Here is an 18660-nt window from a genome sequence, read left to right as displayed (position 1 = left end):
GATGATTGGTTGCAAAAATTACTTAGGCGCGTCAAAAGTTTTAATTTTATCCTGCAGTTCCTTGTACTCCATGGCTTTGCTGTGTATGTAAGTTTGTACCTTAGAAGTCTGAAATCTTTGTAATTCAAATTTCTACTACAATATTTTAGCTAAATCCTTAATTACTTATCTTACTGTTTGTGTTTTACAGTTTGAGCAGTGAAAACAATGTCCACAGAAGTAATCACATTTACTTCTGTGCGTATGTAGAACTGGATGCTGATACTTACATTCAGATTGGTTCTAGGGTATGATCTAAAACGAAGTAATATGAGAGCCCTTGTAATAGGTTTGGAATATGTATTTCAATAGTCTTCAGCGTGGGAGATTTCTGTGTGCTCTTGGACGATCGTCATATAGCTGACAAACATATAGAGATTTCTCAGGAGTGACGTATGCCTTTAGGATGCTTGTGAGTCGCCAAGTGCTTTATGGGTCAGTGCTTTCCAGCACGGTTCTTTTCCTGCACCACACTATCATAACTTGGAATCAGCAGAAGTCCTAAAGTCATTCCTTCTTCTTTGCAAGGGAGGATGAAAATGCTGGGAGAGCATTTTGTTAAGAGCCTGCAAACGCTAGCTTCCCTGAGGCGTGAAGTAGCCTGGTTATGTTTTAAAAGGCCTTAAAAGTATATGCTATTAAACTTCAGATAAATGTAAGGGAAATTTTAATTCCATTACTTAAAGGAGTAGGAAAAAACTGCGATAAGATGGAATGAAGAAATAATTTGCCTGTCTAATATTTTTGTTATGTTTGATTAGGAACTTCTAGCGATGGTGCTGGTGTTCAACTTTGGGTAAACGCTCTTTGGTGCAGCCTTCCAAAAGGGCTAATTTTAATATTTGGCAGCAGGAGTTGGCCTAGTCAGTTCCCTGTGTATATTAAACTTTGTGGTCAGTTTGTTTCGCTGAATTTTGTTACAGAGGTGTTCTCTGAAGCCTTCGCAATTACAGCATATTAAGTTCCATTGAATTTGTTGTAAGTCACAGTGAAAGCGCTATCTTAATCTCTGATGTCCTCAGGAGTTTAAAATTACTGATTACTGTCCCATAGGAAAGAGCGTGTTATCTTCTCTCTGTTCCATCAGACCTCTAGACATTGAGATTTTTGCATTGTTATTTACTTACTGTGTTGGGTCAGAGAATGGAAGGAACAAGGCAATTGCAGATACACTTAATTAGCACCTGATTATTCAAGCATGTGATCTTAAGTGTTATGATGTATTTGCTTATGTAAAAGCTATGATAGGTAGTAAGCAATAGAATATTGCAGATTTTATGATTGTGTCCTAATTTTTAAGGACAAAATATAGAAGAGAAATGCGATTTAACATGGCTGATACCGCATTAGTTTTGTGAATGTCCCGCTCCCTGGTGCTAAGCTTATGAAATCTGACCAGTTCTGCTATGCTCACTGTGTGGTTTTTTTTCTTCCTTCATGAATAATAGGAAACACTTTTTTTTTTGTTATTGTACCCATTCTGCCTTTACTTCTAACTGATCTGTTTTGCTCTATTCAGGGCAAGTTCTCTTCTAAATAGAAAGAATTATAAGCATATGTTATCGAAAGAATTACTGACTGTCATTTCTGTTCCTGGCAGTGACAGTAGCACTTCAGTGAAGTTGAAGGAGCTATCTGACTGCTGCCTCTTTTTATTTGTGGTTTCTTCAAGTAAGTTAAACTAAAAGACTTCAAGAATGGCAGGCAATTTAGTTTTGAGCTTGAGCACAACAAGCCAATTTTATGACTTCTTATGAAACAGCAAATGTCTGATCATAAAGCTAACCCTCAGCTTCTCTTGTTTTTTTTATCTCTGTCAGAAATAGCACTAAAGCTTCATTCTGCATCTTATTCTTTCTTGTGCATCTGCGTTTTATTTAAAAAGCAGTTTAAAAATGTTCAAACCAGGCAACTGTTAAAAAGCTGGTACTTGGAATTGCAGCAAAGTAAGCATAGTGAGCAAAGAGCAGGCAGTACATCAGCATTACGTAACTATCTGCCGCGGGCATGTGTGATTTGTATTGCTTTCTGCTCCTCCTTTTATGTCCTCTCTTCATAGGGCAAAAAGACAACTAATTGATGGGCAAGAATTTGTCATGCTTCCCTGCAGGAATATGACATCAGAAGTAAATTAGCCAATGTTTGTTGTCTTGCTTTACTTCCTTTTTTTTTTTTTTTTCCCTTAGTCATTTGCTTGCTGCAATCCTGTTGGTAAATGTGTCTTAAATTTTACGTTCATTACAGGTATAGTCAGTTCAGTTGTGTCGTTTCCTTATTGTTGTATTTTTTTCTTTCGTTTTCCTCCTATTCTGCTTGTTGTTGGATAAGGGGACCGAGACATCAACTTTAGGGAAATTATAATAAAAATTCTTCAGTGATCATTGTCCTGATTCTTTTTACCTTCTACCTCTTTGTCATCTGACCTTAATTTGTGCATTACTGTCTTGTCTGAAATGTCCGTTCCTAGTCCAGCTTGTTTGCAGAAAAAGTGATTTGAAGGATGCTTTGTGAATCAATACTGAAACAAAGAAAAAGAAATGCAGCCGTTTTCTGCAGTGCGTAGAACTGGGTGAGCAACTAAGTATTAAAGCTTGAGATTGCTCCCCCTCCCCCCCCCCCCGCCCTTACTGTGAAATGTGGTTTTCCAGATAACCGAGTCATAAGGGAAGACTTCATGTGTGTATGAGTGATTTAAGCACAGAAATTCCATTGAAGGCTGCAGGACTTACATGCTGAACTGCTTAGGAGCTATAATCAACTCACCGTTCCGCCAGTCTTTCTTGATTAAAGCTTTGGGTTATCAGTCTGAGGTCAGGTAGTCACCAGTCTTTGACTTGCGAGGTGGTCAGAGCTAGATAGGTAAGTGGTAAAATGGGACAGTAGCAAACTGGGACAGATGGAACCAAAGGCAGCAGTTCACATGGATGTCAGCTGAGCTGTCACTGAACTTGCTGTGCCAAACCACTGTAGCACCTGGTTTGATGGGGTTTTGTAATGTGTGATGCAAGACACTGAGACAGCAGCCTGCTGTTGTACAGCACTATGTAGGGATAAAGAAATGGTGATTTTTAAAAGGTATGTGAATCTCGTATGAATGTAAGTTGTGTGAGCTTTTTAGAAATAGGGTTAAGAGATGAAAATTGCTACTGTAAACACTTTATTCCAATGCATTTGCCTGCATAATGTTATGTGTTGTGAATAGTTTTACAATTATCTCAAAATAAGGCTTAATTTTCTGTATCTCTTAACTCCATTGTCATTGACTCTTTACTCTCACAATGTTATCTGGTTAAACACCTTAACTGAAGTCAAGTTGTCTTTGTAGGTCTCAAACACATGAAAATCAACCTACACAGGAAATGTGCACAAAGAAAAATATCTTCCTCCTTCCTTTCTGTTCACGGGACCGAGCCTAATACTGACTGGCAAATAAAACCACAAATATTGTGCATATACAATATGCATCTTGGATATAAGATCCCTAGCTTATATCTAGCATATCTTCTGTAGTATTTATTATCTTTGGGGAACTCTTACGTAATTGGTGTTACTGAACATATCGAGGGAGCTTATGTCAGGGAAATTCTGTTGCTTTCCACAGATCTGGTGGTGATGTCGTAACTGGAAGATAAAATACTGCATTTAGGGGCCTATGTTTGTAGTACTGAAAAATATCGAGTAGAGATGCATTAAATGATGAGCTTTGCTGTTGCTTGCCTGAGGCAGTTACACTGATATTTTTAGTGATATGAGCCTCTTAATCACTGAAGATAGAATTTTTCAGTGTGCTGACTTTTTGCATGTGAAACAACTAGCATAGACCTTTAATAGTTTAGAAGGGCAAATGAGAATCTTCTGAAATGAGGTAAATGACACTTTCAAAGAATGTGCTGTCCTTGCATCTTATTGTGGTTTGTTTTTTTTTAAAATTTAATAATAAACATTTTAAATTTTGGGTTAATTTCTGTAACATTTTTTACTGTGGCAAATTTGTCTGTTAAATTTAGTGTTCTTCTCTTGGAAGAGTAGCTTTAGTATTTTTATAAACATTTTTCCCTATTTTTTTGTGAAGAATCCTGCCACAAATGAAGAAGAAAAATTATAAATGTTGAGGTATGTTTGCAGATACAGTACTGATGCAGTTAATGCTTAAAAAGCAATACATTTAACACTTTTTCACTTTTAAGTTTTTAAGTACTTTTGTGTTTCTATGAACAAGGAAATAAACCTCATATCTCTTTATGTGTTCCCTCTAAATCAAGGTAATGAGGCACCAGACAGGTACAATCCTTTCTGGCTATTTCCCTTTGTAAATTTAAGCAAGGTGGTCTAACTTTGTGTGTTGCCATCGCTGTCTGTTTTTTGGATCTCTCTTTTGGAGGGTCACAGATGAAACATCCAGCTCTGCATCTGATTCACAGGAAGAAATGCTGGCTCACCAGTACAACAGGAGTAACAGTGGTTGCAATTGCTTTCTGGTTCTTTATGTGGGCACAGGTTGTGGCATGTGGGCAGTTTCCTTTCTTTTTGGCGTGGGCACAGAGGGACATAAAGTGGTTTTTATCAGCCCTGCGCACAAATTGGTTTAGTTATGTAGGGCACCATTTTTACCATACTGAACAAAATGAGTAGTAAAAACCAGCAAGACTTACTTGGATTGTTCTGCTCTGGTTTTTCTCCAGAGGTTTTGGTTGAGTCTGCATGAGGATGGTGCAAGAGATAGCAGGAACAGGACTGTCCTTTCCGGTGGCAGCAAGCTCTTGGCATGGCTGAGCCTATTGTGTGAAACTGTGGGATTTTAAGGTTCTTAAAAGACACACAAAGCCAAAAGAAAGATGTACCTGATACATGCAGTGACACTAAGTCATATAATGTAAAAAGACAGCTTCAGACTGTGGTGTGCATGCATGCCACATCTAGCAAGTCTTCTAATCCTATTAAAAAAGGTGGAAGTTCAGTAGCAGGAATAAAATGCCTTCAAATAGCAGGGTTCATAGCAGAAGTCAGCTGTGATGTGACCAGACTAGATATTCTTTTTATGCTACTTTAAAAAAGTACTCTAAGCACTCTCTCAGCTTGTTTGTATCTGGAAAATGTGGTAAGAACCACATCAGGATAATCTCAGAAATTAAGCGCTAGGTTAGTACAAAACGTTAGTAGCAGTCTTCTAGATGGGGAAAATGAGGTACTTTTGACAAATGGCTAATTCTAGGCTTATTTTGAAACTTTCTTCCCAGTGATAGTGTTGACAAAACAAGGAAGATGTGGCAACTGGTAATGTCATCACACCAAACTTTGTGAGACCTCTGTGCTCAGTTTACAGTCCTAGATTTGACTGTGGTGTTGAGTTTCATAGCCTCAGACCTCCTAGACTTCAGGTGCGTCAGCTACTTTGAAAAGGGGAACGAACAAATGGACGTATGCTAGTGCACCCACGTTAGGCAAGCCGTTTTCAAACGGAGAAGGAAAGTAATGCTAAGAGATTATGAGCAAAAAAAAAAAAAAGAATGAAAAAATTTGGCAGCTTGTTAGGTTGGAGAGGCACTGCCAACTTTGACTGAAATGGAGCTATTGCACAGCCAAGACTGTGGGTTTGAGCTGCCTGAGGCTTAGGTCTCCCACTTCCTGAACAAGTACTGTCGCAGCTAGCCGGTTTTAGTAAAACGGGCACCCCCTTCGCCAGCTGTGTTTTTAATGAAAATGACTAACTTCTTCTGTTTTGTGCTGAAGTCATTTCAGACTTGCACAGCTGAGGCTCACAGCACATGTCAGGATGTGGATGCCTTACGGTTTTGAGATTTACAGTGAAAGTGGAAAATATATTTCCATTTTAACATTTAACTGTATATTCCGCTTAAGCATCATTTCCATTATCAGAGGCTAAGATTAGCCTAAACCCAATATAGTCTAATTTACTTCTCAGTCAGTCTATAGCCAAAACATTAGATATTGAGTCACCCCCCAAACCTATCCCTGGCTGTGCCTCCTCGAACTGTATTTGGGATGGACAGAATGATTTAGAAAACAAGCCTCCAAACTTTGAGGGGTGTAGACACAACAAAATCTGGCCAATACCCTGTATGTTAGTTTATTTCTGATTGTAATCCCATTTTTCTTTTTCTTGAGTTAGTGTTCAAGGTGCTTGGCAGAAATTTGTCATCTTTCTTCTTGTAAAACATGGCTTTTCAGTAAAAACTAGAATAAAAATCTTGGTCTCTAACTGTTGTATGGTGACTTAAAATGGACAAACTGTTTGTGAATATATTAGCTTTGAATAAAATTTTACCTTTGACAGTAATCCTATTACTGTTGACTGATTATTGTTGTAAGAGAGGTCAGAATCATGTCCTTGGTAAAGCTGTATATATAGCTTGAGTTATTGAACGTGTTTTTGCTTTTCCCTGATTAATCTGAAAAGGTTATGTAGAACAGCCTTGAGGAAAAGTTATTGACAAGAAGATGCTTACAGTATCAGTTATGTCCTTATTGCAGAAAATAAAGATTTTTGGGTTTTTTTGGGGTGGGGTTGTTTTTTTTTTTGGTAAAGGAGCACAAGCTCATGTTTAAGCATTGCTTTGTTAATGGTTAGTGTAGTTAACCCTTGTCATCTTTGAGGAGTAAGTGATGCCTTTGGTAAAGCATGAGACAATTGGGGTAAGAGTCCTGGGTGAGGCCAATTGTCCATTTTGATCATGGTACTTTGAATCAATTGTCATATTTTGGAATTTAAGGGAAACAGTACTTAAGATACTTTTAAAGAATGTACTGAAGCATTAAGACTCTTAATTGAAACTCTAAAGTTGTGGTCACAAAATAGACTTGTATCAAATGGATAGAATAAATGATTAGGCAAAAGATTTGCACAAGCTGTTGACTCTTAAAAACCTGTTCCAAATTCTAGAATGAGAGTGGTACGAACGAGCAGGCCACTAAAACCCTGCAGTACTGCTGATGAAGCATAGTGTGGCCCGTCTTCTGTCCTCATGTACCTTAATGTCTGCTACTCTTTAGATTTTATTTTTTTATTTTTTAAATACTCCCTATGGTTTAGAGGTAGCACTGATTTGGTCATCCAAAGAAGTGAGCTTGCTGGACTGCTGCTTTTTTTGTTCTTTTGTTTTTATTTAGCTGCCTTATAATTAAACAACCTGCTGGAAAGTGCCTGCTTCCAGATGTGCGCATCATCTATCTGGCAACTGAGAGGTCCAGAGCATTATCCTTTGCGCCACATATTTTGTAGGTTTTCTTTAAAATGCTTAGTCAGTGCTCTTTAGCTCTGATGGGTTGAAAAAACTTGATACTATTTGTTGAGACATAAACATGCATTCTTCAAAGAAAAGCCCTTTAACATTCATTACTGTTGCAGAAGTTACGTTTGTCTTTGCTACTAAACTTTATTAAAGATGTGTGTCCCATAGTGGATGGAGGAGAAAGAAGGCCACAAATCTAAATGAGAATCTTTTCAGTAGAGCCTGTTCTTCTGTGTGCAACGTACAAAAAATGTGTTCAGCTGGTGTTGTGTATGTCTGTGGGTTTTTTAAGCCGTTGAAATGTCTGTGTTATCTCTAAATTGAGGAGCTTGAGTACTCCGTTGCCAGTTACTAAGAAAATGAGTTTTGCTGAAAATGTCAGACACGATTGACATGCTAATGCGAACATAGAGTGTTTGCTCTTATTGATTAATAATATCCCCTGATTTATCTTCTAATTAATGATTTACTTTTGGGCTACTCTGTTGAGTAGGAAAATGTTCTGCTCGACTAGCTTTATTCAAATACACAAGCAATAAAACCTCTGTATTGTCAATAAAGTTGAGACATTTGAAGTTTTTCTGAGAGTTTTCCTGTGGAATTTTCAACGACACTTACCTGTGATATAGGAGACACAAACTCCAGTCCTTTTTTTTTCCCTGCTTCTTTCAAATCAGGGACTTGAGGTGATATTGTATGCTCCTTCTGCAGTTCAGTTTCCATGATAGTTCTTCAGGAAGAAGCCCCTCTTTTCATTAACCCGCCCCTTGTAAAATCAATTTGCCATTTTTAGGGTCCTCCTGCCTTGTCTTCATTAGGAAGCCTTGTGCGCGAGCCTTCCTACTGTACTTGGGCCTTCAAGTGAAACATGCATAATATATTTGGAGAAATATTCAGCTTTTTCAATCAACCTTGAATTTTTCAGCCCAGATGAATGTAGGCTAAAATGGAAGGTGGAACTAACTGTTGAATATTGAGTTTGCTCTTGGTGAGAGTACTTTTGCAGGCTTTCCTATTCCCTCTACTCTTACAGTTTACATGTTTTATATGTTGTGTGCAACTTTAGAGTGACCAAGTTCCACTTTCTGTACTGATTCTATAAAGCTGCTGGTAAGTAAAAACATGACCTTTCGGCTTGCAGTTCTTGGAGCTGTGACTAATGATTTGCTGAAGCTCTTGATTAGTGGCAGTTGCCAGCAAATCCTGATGAAACATAGTCCATCACCAGGGAAGATAGTGAGAATGAACAGGAAGCATCATTGCATGAAACCTGGGACCTGCCTCCATGTTGGGTTTCGGGGTCTCACAAGAAGAGCCTAGAGGAACTATGGAAGGTAAAGGTAAAGAGCTGCCTTAAAAGTGGTGTCTGCAATGGTTGGTGGCGGTTGGAAGTAATCAGCGCTTACAGTGTCAACAAGGCAGTTGCGGAGCTGTTATTCACCAAATTGTGCAATATTAAAACTGGAGAGCACTCATTGAAATTTGCATTGAATCACAGAAAAGACGAGGAGAAGCAAACATATGCAGTTTATTAATACACGAGATGGTTGAGGCAGATGGTCCTAGCAGATTCAGGATCACAAATTCACACACATCAAATCCTTAGTAGATGTAAGTGGAATAAACAGAGATGTACACTTCACCAGCCATAACAACAGTTGTGAATGTCCAGAGAACCTGAGGAAAATGGATGGCAAAGGTGGCTTGTGTGCTCTCCGTGTATCTCCTGCTGATTGTGTTGGAGACACAACACTTCCTCAGCTTGTGTCAATAACATGCTTCTGGTTTATTAATGGGTCTGTATTGTACACTATTACTTCCAACTCGGAAGTCTTCAGTAAGGACAAGCCTTGTTTTTTAATTTATTTATAGAATTTAAACCAGTTCCTCAAGCTGTTCTCCAGTTACTGTTTGATAAACAGAAGGCTACGTGGTACATGGTAATATTTTTAGTTACATCTAAATTTTAGAGTAACTCACAGTTGCGATAGTTTATAGTGTACAAGCTCTAGAGTAAGCTTTTTAACAACTTTTTTTGTGGAAATATTTTTATACTGGTGCTTGAAGATTTGAAAAATGTTGGTCTCAACCATAATCTTTATTAGTATAAGAGACTTCAGGTTTTTGTTGACAAATTTCACAATTAATTCCTATAACCATGCGATGGGAAACTCTTGGAAGCTATGCTTGATTTATAATAAATATGAAGCATAGATCTGTTTGGATCATACCAAAATTCCACTATTCAGAATTATTTCTGAATAATTCTTTAGAAGAAAAGAAACCTAAAAAAAAAAAAAGTGGAGAGAAATGGAAGTATTTTAAAAGACAACTCTGAGCATTAGTCTCAGAATATTTACTTTTCTAAGAAGAGTTCTCATATTGGCACATGGTATGTTACTGTCCTTTACTAATAGCTCCATTTTTGCTGTTAATATGGGGGATGGGAAGGGACAGATGTCTTAGAAGCTGTAGGGCATGAATGCAAATGTGTATGTTGTGCTGTTAAATGTGTAATTAATTGTTTTAATCTGGATTATAATCCATAAAACATGAAAGAGCAAGTAAAATGTTATATGCAAAGTAGCCATTGGGATGGAGAGAGATATGTCTATATATGTCTACACACACATATTATATATATATAAAATATATTTCATTTTTTTCCTTCACAGAGTCCTGATCACCGTTTTTTTATTTTTTGTTGTTTTTTTTTCCTGACATGCCTGTAAGCTTCTTTAAAAAAAACCACTTGAAAAATCTGATAGATTAAAGATCCCTAGTTAAAGAGAACTGACTAAAATGATTTAACTATCACTTAAGTGAAGTGCCTGTAAAACACTTTCAACTGCTTTGGATCACTTCATTTTTACACGAGGAGTCTCACTTTGGCACAAAAGCCATTCTGTTGCAACGTACTTTTCAACAACATTCAATATAAATCTCTTTGGATTCTTTTCGGTAGAAGTTTGCCTCCAGAGGTTGTGGGTTTCCATGGTACCTAATCCTTATTTAGCAGACACACTTGGTATTTCTGCACAGCTGTGGAATGGCAGCAATGGACTTCTGTTCTGCTTTCCTGCTTCTAGTGCAGATTTCACACCTTTGACCTTCTAACGTATTGACTGCTGTTGAAAACTTTCTGCAGAGATGCATCAAGGAAAAAAAAAAACCAAACCCACTCCACTGTCATGAATGGCTATTGCTAAATCTGGATATGTCGTAGTTGATGCTTGCAAGTGATGAGGTGGTGGGAAAAAAACGACGTGGAACTGTTCCGTGCAGTCAGGAATTCTCATCAAATTTGATCACTTAATTTTAAATACACGAAGGTGACAAGTAGCTGAAAGTTGCTCGGCTTTTGTGTTTTACTAGTATGTACTGAAGTGCCTTATAAGCTTAATTGCTTAGTACTCTACTAGAGTGTTTATTAATGTGAAGGCTCCCCAGTTTCTGGAGGAGGATGTTTCTCTGGAGTGTGGTGGCTGTGGCCAGGACTGTTTCAGGAGAGAGATTGGTGCTGAACTGCAAATAGCTGCCTTCCTACTAGCTGCTCTGCATGGGTTCGTGGTAGGTTGGTGTTGCAACAGGAATTTGAAGAAAAAGGCATGATTTTGTTGTAAACTACCTTATTGGTAGAAGATAAAAACTGATACTGAGGAGAAAGCTAGTAAGTTAAAATACAATATGGTTTGTGCTTGGTTTTGGTTTTTTTTCCCCTCTCAAGAATTCTTATATTTTACAAAATTGTGAAGTATTTCTTTCAAAGGCCATTGTGGATTTCTTTTTTTTTTCCTGATAAACCGGAAAATTATAACATGTATTTTGCAGGATTTATTTATGTCTTCCACTTTTATAATTCTTATCTGAGTGTAATTACAGATTATTGGGTTTAGTTTTGATTGTTCAGTGGCTACTAGAGACCTAAATTAGGGCTAATCGATCTTAGCACTTGAATGACATTTATGGGTTAATGGTATAGGTTTTATGGGTTTTTGTAAAAATAAAAAGGTAATATTTGATAGCATGAGCTGTTTGAGACTATTAGGTGTCATTCAGAAACAGTAGAGATGGGTAAACAGAGGTCATGTCTCCAACATGAAGTATTTTTATAACAGGTTCAGAATTAAATTTTATTTCAAGATTTCCTTTTGTTTTTTTCCCTTGCAAATGCCAATCTTTTGCTATTATGAGGTGGATAAACCTATTTTTAGACTATTAAAGCTGAAAAAATGCAAAATGTCATTACAAACCAAGCATTTAATACACAGCCTGTATTTGTTTAAGTGAAATTATTTTTATGTAGGTAGAGAATTCTGCTTCCAGGCCTCAGTCTCAAGCCTCACTTGTAGTGAACAGTTTAGTAGAGATTTACAAATTGCTACCAGCAGTAGGCAGATGTAAAAGGCCTTTTGAATTTTTCAGCAAATGAAAATACCAGGTGTAACACAGAGAGGTGAGAAGCTTCCTGAAAAGTTAATGAAGATAATAGCAGTTTTCTTTTTAACCTATTGTTGGTTACACCGCTCATATTTTTACTATAGTAGAATTTCAGTGGAATAAATACCTGTGTACCAGTATGGAAGATGTCATGAATCTAATGCAGAAATATTGGAATACTTTTTGTGCACTGCACAGGCCATCTTGAGATGAGTCTTTCATGCCCTTCCCTCCAGCGCTAGAAGCCGCAGTAAATGGATATTTTTGGTTGACCTTTTGGCATAGTCTGAAAAACTGACTCTAGAAGACCAAAGTGTTAACTTCTACAAAGTGAAGATGATGAACTTCTGTTGCTAAGAATGTTGCTTTTTGTGGAGGAAGTGTACTGACTGGTTTGCATACGAAGTTTGAACTTGCATCATCTAGTTAGTTGTCTCTGCAGTTTTATTTAAAGCAGAATATTAGGTCCAGCGTTACAAGGTTTCTATGCATTGTATTTGTTTTAATGCAGTTTGAAAGAATGCATGAACTGGTCAGTGTGAGGTCAAAACTGGAGGAGCCAAGCTTCTTCAAAAATGTAATATCACTTGAAAGACTAGAAAGGAGGAGGACGTGTTAAAAGTGCTTGTAATTTACGATTGCTAGTGAGAATGCTGTGAAGCTCCGTGGTGCCCCAGCCAGAATCATCACTACTAAAACTTACACAAAAGCTTACCTGAAAGTCAGGCTTTGCCAAGATAAGCTGATAATAAAGGTATAAAAGGAAGCAGGAAAAGAAAGCTGGCTAGTTGTCTGAGGTTTTGTCCCTGTGTGGCAGTATCTTCTGCATAATTTTATGCTACATTAAAGGAATGATATAAATAGCATGAGAATAGTGTGTATAAAGAAGGTCTTTTAAAATGTTTGCAATGTGCTGTTGAAGTTAGCCATGTTGCAATAATTTTATAACGTACTGATTTCTGTAAATCATTCCATGAAATGGGAAAACAGCTTTTGAAATATGGATAAAATCAGGTAACAGAAATAGTACTGTTTGTGTTACACTATGAGTATGACTCGAGCTAGCGTGTGCTACTTTAATGGACTTTATCAGAAAACATTGTTCTAAACTTGTATATGTACGGTACAGGTGACATAAGACATCTTATTATATCCTTTTCCCCTGATACTCTTCAAAATTTGGCATATATTAATATCTCGCCTACATTGCCACTCTTACACAATCAGTCAGTTAATCACAAATAAAGCAAGCTCTGTTTATGCAGGCAAGTAAACTTTTGTAGGTCAGACAAAATTACTATCTGCAGGTAAATGAAAAGTGTTAAGTAGAGAATGAGATTTTCCTCCAAGCTTTTATTTTGAAAAGCCTAAAGAGTAAAAGCATCTGCATCAGTCCCCTCAGCAAAGGCTTCTGTACTAAGCACTTTCGTGCCGTTTATGTTCTTTGTAGGGTGTCAGCTGACTTCAGGCATTGCATCTGATTACTTTGGATATAATTACATAAACAAAATAACAGGCTTCAAAGAAATTACAGGAGGAGATGCAGTACTTCTTTAAAGACATTATTTATTAAGAAATAAATAAATTACAAAGGTAGCTGTATTTTCCACAATATTTTGGTGCTGAAAGGTCTGACATTGATTTTAACTTCTTCTGAATTAACTAGTGAATCATTGTTTTATAGAGCTTTTCTGGGAAAGAAACTGAAGATAATATAGGGTAAAAATCATATGAAACAAAGTAATATTTTTTTCCTGTACTGTAAACTCTTCAATAGTTACCATCAGATTTTGAGTCACTGGTGGCAGAAAAGCCATTTCTCCTTGATTGAACTTTGAATTTTGAGTAACATGGATATATCTTGAGAATATGAACATCATGACTTTTGAGCCTGTAATGTACTGTAGTTTGAGGACTGCAAAAGCACGAATTGAAATACTTGTATAAACAGTTTAGGAGTAATACGTCCAATAACAGAGTATTCCTTTTTTTTTATTTATTATAAACCTCCATATAGTCTGTACGCAGGGTATCTGGCTGACTAAGATGTGAAGGAAAAAAAAAGTCTTTTGCCCTGCTTTTAAAATGTGAGGATGAGAGGTGGGGGAAGATACTAATGTACAGTTGTCTGTAGTTTAATAGAATCATAGAATGGTTTGGGTTGGAAGGGACCTTAAAGATCATCTAGTTCCAACTCCCCTGCCATGGGCAGGGACACCCTCCACTACACCAGGTTGCCCAAAGCCCCATCCAACCTGGCCTTGAACACTTCCAGGGAGGGGGCCTCAGCACCTTCACAGTAAAGAATTGTTCTGATCTAAATCAACTGTCTTTCAGTTTAAACTCATTACCCCTTGTCCTATCACTGCACTCCCTGACAAATAGTCCCTCACCATCTTTCCTGTAGGCCCCCTTCAGGTATTGGAAGGCTGCTATAAGGTCTCTCCAGAGCCTTGTCGTCTTCAGGCTGATCAGCTCCAACTCTCTCAGCCTGTCCTCACAGGAGAGGTGCTCCAGCCCTCTGATCATCTTCATGGCCATCCTCTGGACTTGCTCCAGGCAGCTGAATGTCCTTCTTATGTTGGGGCCCCCAGAGCTGGATGTGAGACCCCACTCCAGGTGGGGTCTCACAAGAGCAGAGTAGAGGGGCAGAATCACTGCCCTTGACCTGCTGGTCACGCTTCTTGTGATGTAGCCCGGGACACGGTTGGCTTTCTGGGCTGCAAATGCACGTTGTTGGGTCATGCTGAGCTTTTCATCAACCAACACCCCCAAGTCCTTCTCCTTAGGGCTGCTCTCAATCCATTCTCCGCCCAGCCTGTATTTGTCCTTGGGATTGCACTGACCTACGTGCAGGACCTTGCACTTGGCCGTGTTGAACTTCATGTGGTTTGCACAGGCCCACCTCTCCAGCCTGTCAAGGTCCCTCTGGATGGCATCTCTTCCCTCCAGCATGTCGACCCCACCACACAGCTTGGTGTCATCAGCAAACTTGCTGAGGGTGCACTTGATCCCACTGTCCGTGTTGCTGGCAAAAGTGTTTAAACAGGGCCAGTGTTGCTAGTGCACGTCCTGGTGAAGACTAAGGCAAAAAATTTGAGTCACTGAGGTAGCCTTCGACATATCCTGGGTAACCAGATCTTTTTTTTTTAATTCTGGAGGGGGCCCACATTTTCCCTAGTCTTCCTTTTATCACTGAGGTACCTATAGGAGCTTTTCTTCTTGCCCTTGACACCCCTGGCTGGATTTAATTCTATTAGGGCTTTAGCTTTCCTAACCTGATCCCTAACTGCTGGGACAATTTCTCTGTATTCCTCCCAGGCTACCTGCCCTTGCTTCTAGCCTCTGTAGGCTTCCTTTTTGTGTTTGAGTTTGCCCAGGAGCTCCTTGTTCATCCATGCAGGCCTCTGGGTGTTTTTGCCTGACTTCCTCTTTGTTGGGATGCATTGCTCCTGAGCTTGGAGGAGGTGATCCTTAAATACTAATCAGCTGTCTTGGGCCCCTGTTACTTCCAAGGGTTTATCTCATGGTACTCTACCAAGCAGATCCCTGAAGAGGCCAAAGTCTGCTCTCTTGAAGTCCAGGGTAGTGAGCTTGCTGTGTGCCCTCCTCGCTGCCCTGAGGATCTTGAACTCCACCATTTCGTGGTCACTGCAGCCAAGGCTGCCATTGAGCTTCACATTCCCCATGAGCCCCTCCATGTTGGTGAGAACAAGGTCCAGCATGGCACATTTCCTCGTTGGCTCCTCTGTCACTTGGAGAAGGAAGTCATCATCAACTCATTCCAGGAACCTCCTGGATTGCTTATGCCCCGCTGTGTTGTCCCTCCAACAGAGAAGTCCCCCATGAGGAGTCCCCCATGAGGACTAGGGCTTGTGAACATGAGGTTGCTCCTATATCTGCTCGGTCTTCCTGGTCGGGTGGCCTGTAGCAGACTCCTATTGTAATGTCCCCCTGACCCATAGGCTCTCGGTCGGCTCCTCATCCATCCCCAGGCAGAGCTCCACACACTCCAGCTGATCATTGACATGGAGGGTGACAACCCCTCCTCGTGCCTCCTGGGTGTCCATTCTAAAGAGCCTGTATCCTTCTATTCCAACACTCCAGTCATAGGAGCCATCCCACCGCGTCTCGATGATGCCGATGAGATCACAGCCCTGCAGGTGTGCACATGTGTCCAACTCCTCTTGTTTATTCCCCATGCTACGTGCGTTTGCATAGACGCACTTAGGTCCTGACAATTGTTTTGACCATAATCTTGGTAAAAGAAGCTGTATTGCTTACTTCCATATAGTGGTTCACTGGGGGCTTGGGAAGGGGCTGGAATGATGAACTGTGAGTTCTCCTGAATCCTTTAATTAAAAAAGCAGGCAAAATAATCTTACTATTGAAAAAAAAAAAATCTTCAATATAATTTCTATCTTTTAATGCTAAATGCTCTTTCAGGTAACATTTAAGTACATAGCATATATAAGTAATGCCTTGAAACAGACGTTTTATGTTCCCTTCTGAATGTTTTTAGCTTGGTTTCTATGGCAATGAAACCTATGCAGAGTGTCAGGCCTCTTCTTCCCCTGTCTCCAAAAATAACTTCTAAATTTACCAGCCAGTATAAGCCAAAATTAAACAGGAAGAGGGAGGCTCAAAGGTAGTCAAATTCTTACTGGTTTCAAGCAAACTGGTGACTCCACAGAGGAGAATCAGTGCTCTGTGAAGGTAAGGCAGAGTTGCTGCAAGTCAAAACCGTATAATCACCCTGCTGGCATGGGCAAATTTTCCAGATTGTTGGGGCAAGTTCTGCTGCAGTTGTGGGGTTTTATTCTTTTGTTTTGTTTTTTACCCCAGAGTCCCCCAAGAGGAGCTGACATTACTGCCTTGAGGAGAGACTAGGAGACAGGACACTTGAACGAGAACTAACAAAAGCTGGTTTCTGTTCATGGAGCAACTTGTGTTTATTATTCAAGCTGTAAACACTCAAGCTGCTTCTTGTGATTTTTTATGATGGAGTATTCTGTAAGGAGTCTTATGATTTTTCTTTAAGTTGCTGCTTTAGAATAACCTTGATGCTTTTCAGAATTTCCAAAAGGCCTGTATCATAGAAGACAGGGTAAATAGAAATGCTTGATCCCTGAATATGAGTCCTACAAAATAAAGACCTTTTGAATGCGCTAAAGGGCGTAATGAGACTCTTTTGTATGGAGCCCTTAGGATGGAATTTTTCTGTTTCCTAATTGCAGTTGCTGTAACAATTGAATGACTTGTTAACTGGGTCATCGAAGGGAAGAAGTCTCATGTGCGTGTTCTTCTCCCATCCTCGCGTTACCTCCATCGTTTGTAACCGTTATTAAATTACACATAACTTGTACAAAGGTAACGTTCAAGAAAGCATGTAGAGGACACAAAATTAATTTCCTCTGTGATGGCAAAGTGGGTTTTGAGCAGCAATGTGCTCTTTGACCAATGAGCTGCTGTGGATCTCTCTGTGTCTTCGGGATAGGGACAGTATGTGCTATGGTTTGGTAGGGAAAAAAGTTGCAGTGATTGAAGTGGAGGGTGAAAGGAGAGGAAGAATAGAGGTAACAAACAGAAATCCATTAACTAGGCTTTACTACTTCCCCTGCTTGTACACCAGGTTGTTGTGGTGGGGTAGTGAGAACCACACGCATACATCCCAAATGAGGGTGGGTGTACCACTCATTAGGGTACAAGTATGTCAGTAATGTTCTGTTATTTGTCTCATTGCTAATTAAATGACAGTTTTATTTTAAAATGGTTTTATTTTAGCTACATCTATTGCAATACTAGATTTTTTTTGTGAATGATTGTACTTAATTTAGAACCTGAACATTTATAGGTCTCAGGCTGTTTTTCTGACCTGCTTGACATTTTTAGAATTGAGTGTTTTGACTTCTTGCTTGGTTTCTGTATCCCTAATTATATTAGGTTGCTTTGAAGTGGTTTTGTTTTCTTTGGCCTTAACTACTCTAAATGACTGTACATATTTCTCAGGTTACTACTTCTTCTGGATCTCTGATTAACCATTAAATGACCTGACTGCTCTGTACCCAAAAACCTTCAGTAACCCCTATCAGTCCATTGAGGGTGTCTTCTCAATAGTATGTGCTCATGTGTGTATTGTGCCTGTGTGTATATATATACTTACATGTGTGTATATCTATGTAATTTGTATTTATAGATAAACCCTTTAAGCTGTAGTTCTTTGAATACAGTATTTGGAGGCACCCCTGAAAAACAAATGCTTTAGCAAATGACAAATGCTTTAGCAAGTACCTGTATCACTTTTTCTAATGTGACACATTTAAAGAGAAGAGTGTGGTATATACATCAATGTATAGAAATACCTGAAGGGAGGGTGCAAAGAGGATGGAACCAGGCTCTTTGCGGTGACAGGACCAGAGACAATGGGCACAACCTGAAACACAGGAGGTTCCCAGGTTCCCTCTGAACATCAGGAAACACTCTTTTTATTTAATCTTCTTTTTTCCCCTCTTTTATTTTTTTTATAGTGTGAGAGTGACAGCACTGGCACACTTTGCCCAAGGAGGTTGTGGACTCTCTACCCTTGGAGGTACTCAAAAGCCATCTGGACGTGGTCCTGGGTAACCGACTGTAGAATGCCCTGCTTAATACAGAGGGTTGGACCAGATGGCCTCCAGGGGTCCCTTCCGACCTTGACAATTCTGTGAACTTTGATATACTTTGGATATAAAACAATTTTGGTGTGAATTTTACATTACTTAACAGGGAATTTAATGCTCATTCTTCTCAGAATGTGCTTTTTGCAATAATCTGTTTGTACTTTGCCTAATATGAAATTAATGTAGTTGTATTCTTAATATTTTTGTTACTGAAATTAAAATTATATTTTTCTGTAGGATGTTCATAGAAACTATCAATTTGAAGTTACAGA

The 18660-nt window shown here is 39.0% G+C and overlaps 1 protein-coding gene across 2 annotated transcripts in view; it reads left to right on the top strand.

Annotated features, from left to right (window-relative positions):
* Positions 1 to 18660, top strand: part of NDFIP2 (Nedd4 family interacting protein 2) — a 49531-nt gene that overhangs the window by 1204 nt on the left and 29667 nt on the right. The window lies entirely within an intron of this gene.

This window comes from Balearica regulorum, chromosome 1 (genome assembly GCF_011004875.1).
Source record: "Balearica regulorum gibbericeps isolate bBalReg1 chromosome 1, bBalReg1.pri, whole genome shotgun sequence".
Taxonomy (NCBI): Eukaryota; Metazoa; Chordata; class Aves; order Gruiformes; family Gruidae; genus Balearica; species Balearica regulorum.
This window is presented reverse-complemented; position numbering and strand designations above follow the sequence as displayed.